The 8,753-nt window shown below is 40.9% G+C and overlaps 1 long non-coding RNA gene across 2 annotated transcripts; it reads left to right on the forward strand.

Moving 5' to 3' along the window:
- Positions 1-1,343: 1,343 nt before the first annotated feature.
- Positions 1,344-8,467, forward strand: LOC129636199 (uncharacterized). 2 transcript variants are annotated; one of them, XR_008706790.1, is made up of 5 exons: positions 1,344-1,469; positions 1,867-2,090; positions 6,605-6,695; positions 6,889-6,984; positions 8,333-8,467. It is a non-coding gene; the product is annotated as an uncharacterized LOC129636199 (long non-coding RNA). The 2 variants fall into 2 exon arrangements; XR_008706791.1 differs by lacking the exon at positions 1,344-1,469 and adding an exon at positions 1,491-1,600.
- Positions 8,468-8,753: the final 286 nt, after the last annotated feature.

An 8,753-nucleotide genomic window follows, 5' to 3' on the forward strand; every position in this document is an offset into this window, starting at 1 on the left:
TAGATGGCAAAGAAGCAAATCATTAATCATCAAGGAAATGCAAATTAAAACCACAGTGTGGTATCACTACATGCCTCTCAGAATGGCTAAAATAAGACAGCGATGACACCAAATGCTGCTGATGCTACAGAGAAAAGATCCCTCGTGAAGTGTTGGAGGGAATGTAAAATGACACATCCACTTTGGAAAACAGTTTGGCAATCTCTCACAAAACTAAACATTCAGAAATTCAATACTCCCGGGCATTTGTATAAGAGAAATGTAAACTTACATGTACACACAAGCTTATATGTGAGTATTCAAAGCATATTTATTTGTAACAGCCCCAAACTGGAAACAACCCAGATGTCCATAAACAGGTGAATGGCTAAATAAACTGGCTGTGGTACATCTACATTATGAAATACAATGAAGCAATAAGAAAGGAATTATGGTTACATGCACTGAGCTACTTAGACCTTAAGCCAACCAATTATGCTGTTTTAAAAAAACAAACAAAAAACCTCAAAAGGCTACATATAGTATATTTTCATTTATATTACTTTTTTAAAATGACACAATCATGGAGATAAAGAACAGATTAATGGTTACCAATGGTTACAGATGGAGGGGAGCGGGAAGGAGGACAGAAGAGGATGTGGCTACTGAAGGGTGGCACTAGGGATCCCTATGCTGATGAAGCTGTTCTCTCTTTCAACAACATTGATGATTACACAAATCTACACATGTAATAAAATTGCACAGACCTAAACAGACAGCTGGGCTTCTCAGGTGGCACCAGCGGTAAAGAACCTGCCTGCCAATGCAGTAGATGCAAGAGGCACAGGTTTGATCCCTGGGTCAGGGAAGATCCCCTGGTGTAGGAAATGACAACCCACTCCAGTATTCTTACCTAGAAAATTCCATGGACAGAGGGAGCCTGGCGGGCTACAGTCCATGGGGGCTGCAAAGAGTTGGATACCACTGAGCGATTGAGCAAACAGACAGACACACACATACTCAAAGAAGAATTTTAAGACATCAAGCAAGGGGGAGGGAGCCTCCTGTAATAGCTGAACTGTTAAATGAACACTCAAAGCTAACAAGTGAATATTTCAGGATAATCAACCTATGAAACCACGGCCACACTCCCATCCCCCACACTCCCCAGTATCAATACAGCACAGGGTGAAGTTCATGGGCTACTAAAACACTTCTTTACCCTATTTCTTCTTCAAGGGTGCCTTAGACATTACGTTCAAATGGTTTACGCCATAATAACATCAGTGTAATTTACGGCAGCGCAATTTTAAGCATGCAACAGAATCACCTGAAGCTCATTTGAAAGCACAAATTGCTGGCCCCAGAGTTTCTGATTGAGTAGGTCTGGAACAGGGGCTGAATTCACACTGCTAACAAATTCCCAGGTGATGCTGATGCTGGTGCTGGTGATCAAACCTGCGCCTCTTTGAGAACCATCAATATGACACGTAAGTTCTGTGGCTAATTACACACATCTATGTCTCCTGGGTCCCTAACTTTTCTCTGATTTGATGTGGAATTAGGACAAAGATAACATGATCACAGATTTCCCTAAAAATGGAGTGTAGCATCTTGCAAGGTCTGTTTAGGTCTTTACTGCAAGGGTAGGAGGTGGGTTGCAGAGAGTAGTTAATGGGGATACCCACTTGTTCACACTGTTGTTGATTTCTAATCCAAGGAAGCCATTAAGACATTGTCAGAGAACTCCTGACAGCATTCCTAATTCTTAGGATTTCTATGAGAAATTTCCCCAATTTTCTCATATCTCATACAACAAAGCAATTTTACATTTCTTTATTTCATGTTGTTTCACCAACTCTTTCTCTTCTGAATTGCATCTCCCAGGTAGAACGTAAGCTCCCTGAGGACAAGGGAGTGATACTTCTCCACCTGATCCAAGTGGTCCAGCCTTCCCACAGACACTGGTGAATGGACACCTTCATCTTCCTCTAGTCCCACTCTGAGTTACAGAAGCAGTGGAAACATCACTTTGCAAGAGACTGATGGCTCTCTAATGAGAACTTAGAGCAAATCACTCAGTTGTCAGTTCAGCATCTGCCAGAGCTCAGGTAACATTTTAGGTATTGCTAGAGAAAATGATGTTAGCAGTAAAATGCTATTTTTGCCTCTGAGGTCTGCTATATGTTCTTCTTAGTCTATCACTAGGTGAAGACTGACACGTGTTTTGACCATATAAATGTTTTAATTTTGCAAGTGTCAATTTTACTGTTAGTATATATTTGTGGTTAAACTTTGTGCTTATCTTCTGGGTTTGCATCCATCTTGATCAGTGTTTTCTGGGGTCATGGATACGGTGATTAGTATAATAGGATGAGTTCACAATAATATACTCCCTGGCAGCTTTAAAAGATATGAGGCGAAGACTTCTGACAAATAAACTGAGCTGCAAAAGCTGTCTGTGTAAATGCATGATAATCTAAAAAAGTGTCTGTTACTTTTATCACCAATCTTAAGCAACTTCTAGTTTTTTGTGGACTGTCATATCTGTCAAGTGAACCTCATTCACTATAGTCATCCTGATTAGAGCAGTGACCACATCTTATGGGGGAAAAAAGTATCATTTTCCTATCTTGACTTCCTAGTTTATATCCCATAATGTCATTACTTCTCATCACAGTAGAAAATTTCTACCTTTTTTCCACCAAATGAGCAAAAATGGGTAAACTATAGCCTTCACGGTACAAAACATGTCTATTAAAGCACTGTTCCTAGTTATCTCTAACATTGGAAAGAGTTGTTTAAGCTAAAAGAAGTTAAAAGAGTTGTTTTGTTCTTGAAAGATGTCTCTTCAAGGATATACAAAATTTTTCCATTCTGAGAGCCCTAGGGTTTCCTACTCTTAAATTATGTACTTCTCATAAGCACCTTCCAGTGAATGTGGAACCATCACCGTGTAGAGTCATGATTGCCATCTCTGACTTCAAATGGTCTTAAAGTCACAGCCCCAGACCATGTATTGCAGTTACACCATCTGTCTGTTGGATTCACCAATGGAAGACGTATATGCTCAGGGGTTTAGGGGGTCTGCTGTTAGCAGGCATTTGCTTTTCCTGCTCAAGAGAGTAAGGGTTACATTTCAACAGGTGCTAAGAATGTGACAGGAAAGCCTGACACACTGCAGTCCATGGGATCGCAAAGAGTCGGACACGACTGAAGAACAACAAAAGAATGGGATAAGACAGTCACTTTTCACTTTCATGCACTGGAGAAGGAAATGGCAACCCACTCCAGTGTTCTTGCCTGGAGAATCCCAGGGACGGGGGAGCCTGGTGGGCTGCCGTCTATGGGGTCACACAGAGTCAGACACGACTGAAGCGATTTAGCAGCAGCAGCAGCAGTAGTGGCTAAACTGGGGGAAACAGAAATAGGATTTACAGAAACAGAAATCAGAAATACGATTTACTGGTGTGTATCTGCCACTTTGAGATGAATCTATACATTTAGAAATAACTCCATTTCTCACCTAGTGAGCTGCTGAAGCCTAAGGTAAAAACGCAAAGTATAACTATTTTCAGAAATGATCGAGGAAGTTGTAATACTCGGGGGTATCTCATATTTCTGTGCTATAACTCAACGCCGTCATTCAAATCCTATAGCAAAATCTGCCAAACGCACAGTCTGGACTGGTGATACTTCAGGATACTTCAGGTGATACCACAAGGTATGATGGACAGGCGATACTTTCTGGTAAAGGTTCAAGGAAGGTAGATGGCAGGGGGACCTCGTGGGAAAGCTGGCACATACTGAGAAAGCAAAACCCTGAGTGGTGATCTGGCATTCAGCAGATGCAGAAACTCAGAAGAGAGACACAGGAAACTATGAGCTCCGTGAAATTCTCCCCCAAACAACAGGAAACATGCTTGCACTGGAGCAAGTCGAAGTTTTTAGTCAATTTCACTCTATTTTCTGAGACAAAATTAACTCAGGATTTGGGGACATCCGTGAGCCTGACTTGTGCAAACTTGCCCACTATATTTAAATATGTCTTATTACTGTTTATTGGGTTTCCCTGGAGGCTTAGGCGGTAAAGAATCTCTCTGTAGTGTGGGAGACCCAGGTTCGATCCCTGGGTCAGGAAGATCACTTGGCGAAGGGAATGGCCAGTATTCTTGCCTGGAAAATACCATGGTCAGAGGAGCCTGGCAAGCTACAGTCCATGGGGCTGCAAAGAGTTGGACAAGACTGAGCAACTAACACTTAGTTATTACTGTTTATTAAGATGTGCGTGTGTGCTAAGTTGGTTCAGTCGTGTCCTACTTTTTGTGACCCTATGGACTGTAACCCGCCAGGCTTCTGTGTCCATGGAATTCTCCAGGCAAGAATTCTGGAGTGGGGTTTCATGTCCTCCTCCAGGGGATCTTCCTGACCCAGGGATTGAACCCACATCTCCTGTGGTTCTTGCACTGCAGGTGGATTCTTTACCACTGAGCCACTGGGGAAGTCCCTTATTAAGATGTATGATTAGTTATTTGTACATGACTGTGGTGTGTCCTTGGGGAAAAGAAATAAGAGTAGAATCTGCTTATGTGAATCTTTCACTTAATTACAAGTACAGAGAGATCAGATAAACAAACCACAAGATATGATGGCGGGAAAGTGACTGCTCATGACTCGAAAGCATCCTACCCATATAAGCAGTGGTTTGATACATTCCCTTCTTCTCCACCAGCTAGAAGCTATTCTGTCCCCACTTGATTTCTTAACACAGATGGTAAGGCCCAGTGACTCTAAAGTTATCTGGTAGCTTCATTCTTAGTTCACTAATAACTTAGTCACAGACCACGAGTACTTCAGCAAGTTATGTAGCCTCTCTTTTCCTACCCTTTCTCATACAGAAAACAGAGCCAATAATACCATTACGAAGGACTGTTGAGAGGGTGTAAATGAAATCACACATGTGAAACGTTTAGGAGAGTTCCTGACACCTCATCATTCTTCAGTGTTTTCACTCCTTTGATTCAACTCATTTCCCTTTCTCTGCCTCCAGATTCCAGGAGCAAACTTCTGACAGTTTTTCTTCCCATGGAGAGTCTTGCCTATAGGGCAAGAATGCCCTGGTCATTCTGATCCTAGTGACCATGATAACTCTAAAAATGGCATCCTTATTTATAGCTCAGTCTCCGTAAGCTTAGTTAATATGACTATGCCCTTGAGAAAAAGATCTGGTTTCTGAATTTATAAATGAGGGTCAATCTCTGGTCTGTGATGAATACACTGAAGTAATGCTTCTGTATCAACACCAACTCTGTCTTTCCTTCCAATTTCTATAGCTCATTTGCTGGTTGATAACAGAGGGTGCATATCACAATCATACCAGGTTGTTTAAAGTACAACCTGGAGATGTATCCATGTATTCTGATTTTTTGGAGAGATGTGGATGGACCTAGTGACTGTTATACAGAGTGAAGTAAGTCAGAAAAAGAAATACTGTATATTAACGCATATATGTGGAATCTAGAAAAATGGTATGTTGTTGGGCTTGTTTAGTTACTAAGTCGTGTCTGACTCTTCTGCAGCCCCATGGACTTTCATCCGCCAGGCTCCTCTGTCCATGGGATTTCCCAGGCACAAGTACTAGAATGGGTTGTCATTTCCTTCTCCACGGGATCCTCCATACTCAGGGATCAAACCCATGTCTCTTGCATTCTTTACCACTGAGCTACCAAATGATCTTATTTACAAAACAGAGACACAGAGGAAGACCAAGGGGGAAAGAGGGAGATGAACTGGGAGACTGGGATTGACATATATACACTATTGATACTATGTGTAAAATAGATAACTGATGAGAACCTACTGTACAGTTCAGAGAACACTAATCAGTGCTATGTGGTGACCTAAATCGGAAGGAGATCCAAAAAAGGGGGAATATATGTATATGTAAAGCTGATTCACTTTGCTGTACAACAGAAACTGACACAATATTGTAAAGCAACTATATTCCAATAAAAATTAAGTTAAAAAAATAAATAAAATGGTACCCTGGGTTGTAAGCACAGATCTGGACTAATTCCTATAATTAGTGTCAGCCTCAAAATCCTAAAATCAGAAAGAGAGATTCTTTTTTCAGTAGATGGAAGATAGGGTTCAGGGGCTTCTCTGGTGGCTCAGTGGTAAATCATCTGCTTGCAATGCAGGAGACCTGGGTTCGATCCCAGGGTTGGGAAGATACCCTGGAGAAGGTAATGGCAACCCACTCCATTATTCTTGCTTGGAGAGTTCCATGGACAGAGGAGCCTGGCAGGCTACAGTCCATGGGGTTGCAAAGATTCAAACTTGACTGAGTTATTAACACTCTCACTTTCACCCATAGCTTTAATAAACACCTCAGATAATTCTGATACAGGTGGTCCTTGAAACATATTTTGAGACTGATTAAAAAAGGAATGGCTCATTTCATAACTCCACTGAGCTAGAAAGACACATAGAAAATATGTTGTTGTTTAGTCACTAAGTCATGTCAGACTCTTTACGACTCCATGGACTGTGGTCCACCAGGCTCTTCTGTCCATGAGATTTTCCAGGCAAGAATACTCTAACGGGTTGCCATTTCCTTCTCCAGGGGATCACCTCCTGCATTGAATGCAAGTTCTTTACCACTGAGTCACCAGGGAAACCCCTAGAAGGTATAGTGAATACTAATTATGAGAAAGGTGAGTTCTAACACTGAATATTCTAAAATACTGAATCCAAGTGAATAATGTGGAATGGCTGATGAACCAGGGAGGAAGAAAATCTAAAAATCATGGTCTTGCCACGGGTTTGGTGAGGACTTGGACAAGCACAAGCCAGGGACTCACAGGTTTCTAGTTTCATAACTTATGAGTCTCCCTGCTGGTCTTTCAGCTCAGCTAGATGGGAGCTGGAGTATGGAGTTGGGGAAGAGAACAGAAAAGCAAAACAAAATAAGCAAACAAAATGATGGAGACAGCAGACAAACAGGTAGGAGAAAACAAAGGTAACTGACACAGATTAGCCTCTGCTCACAAGCAGACAAAAGGATGAAGACTAAGAAGGAAATGAAGCACTGATATCTGTCACCTTCTCCCCTCCCTTAATCACCAACTTAACCCTAAAATCAGAACCAAAAAATATTCCACATGCTCAACCAAGTGAAATCACAGGGCTACATTTTTTCCCCCTTAGATGATGGTGGCTGGGTAAAATGGGATTATTTCGCTTTTGTAACCACTCCAGAGCAGATTGATGTTTATCTTTTTTGTCATTTCAAGAATGCAAACTGTAAAAATATGAACCAACTCTCAATCTCATGTCTACAATATTAGAGGTATTTACAACATTAGAACATTTAATTTATAGCTGTTATGTCACATGCTCCTGGAAAAATAAGTCATAAGAGGAAAAAGAATTCTTCAGCCAATAAAGGGGAGAGAAAAAGGAAAAGAAAATAAAAAAAAGAAAATGAAAAAATGCACAAACAGACCACACTGACATTGAGAAAAACAAAAAAGAGCAGTCAGATGCTTTGAAATGCTTTCCGGTTTTGAAAATCTGATTCATAGTTTGATCAAAGATTCAACATCAACCTGACTCATATATCACTTCTTAAAAGCTGTTTAGCAGCATTAGCAGAAATATTATTTTGAATGCAATCTCATGGTAAACATTACTTGGGCAGTGTTTAGGTTAAAAGGAAGAGTCAGAATTTATCTGCATATGGAAAAAAAAATCACCTGGCACATTTTGTGTGTATAAATAGAAGCTAACACCGTGTGGGAAAATCTGGATGACTGCCCGCAGAAGACACTTCTTTTCTTGAATCCCCCTCTCCTTGTCCCCATTTATTGTGGAAGAACTATTTGTCTTCATATTTAAGCCTTACCTAAGCATTCTGGTGATGATTAAACCACCACATTTAAAAATGCCAACCAAGTGATTCCTCTGAGAAAGAACACATCTGACTAGTACCACCAGGGCTAGGGGCCTTTATTTATAAAGGATGAGTGTGTGAGAGAAAACATCTGCTCCACCATTTCAAAATATGTTTTCTAAGGAGTGGCTCCTCCAACCTGCCCAAATGGTCTTATTGAACAAACACTGTATAATGAAGGTTTGGAAAAGTCTTCTCCCCAAAACAATGTCGAGGCACAGCCATTTAAACGCCCGAGCAGGATGAGTAAATGAAAAATATAATTAGCTTGAAGGCACAAAGGGAACAGAAGGAATGAAAAAACACAGTACAACTGGCAGTGGGGAATGTTGAAAGGGTAAGAGAAGAATATTTGTCTGGACCCAGAATGTGTGCCATTAATTTTTTTTTTTTTGGCAGGGCCAAGCAGCCTGCAGAATCTTAGCTCCCTGACCAGGGATAGAACCCATACACCTGGCAGTGGAAGCACAAAATCTTAACTGGAAGATCACCAGGGAAGCACCCAGAATGAGTCATTTTAAATCGAAAACAGATAAACTGTTCTCGACCCATCCTCCTGATTTATTTATCAAGAGAAAAAAAAAGATCCCTTTAAAAAAGTGTGAGGAATAAAAGGTATGCGAAACTGAAATTTATGATTTATAGAAACCAAAAAAATATTTAAAAATCACATATAGTAAAATGTGATGATCAAAAATCTAAAATATTAGTCACCCAAAGTCATGGGTACTGCTATTGCTACTGCTAAGTCACTTCAGTCATGTCCGACTCTGTGCGACCCCATAGACGGCAGCCCACCAGGCTCCCCCATCCCTGGGAT

Source organism: Bubalus kerabau, chromosome 21 (assembly GCF_029407905.1).
Source record: "Bubalus kerabau isolate K-KA32 ecotype Philippines breed swamp buffalo chromosome 21, PCC_UOA_SB_1v2, whole genome shotgun sequence".
In the NCBI taxonomy this organism is placed as follows: Eukaryota; Metazoa; Chordata; class Mammalia; order Artiodactyla; family Bovidae; genus Bubalus; species Bubalus kerabau.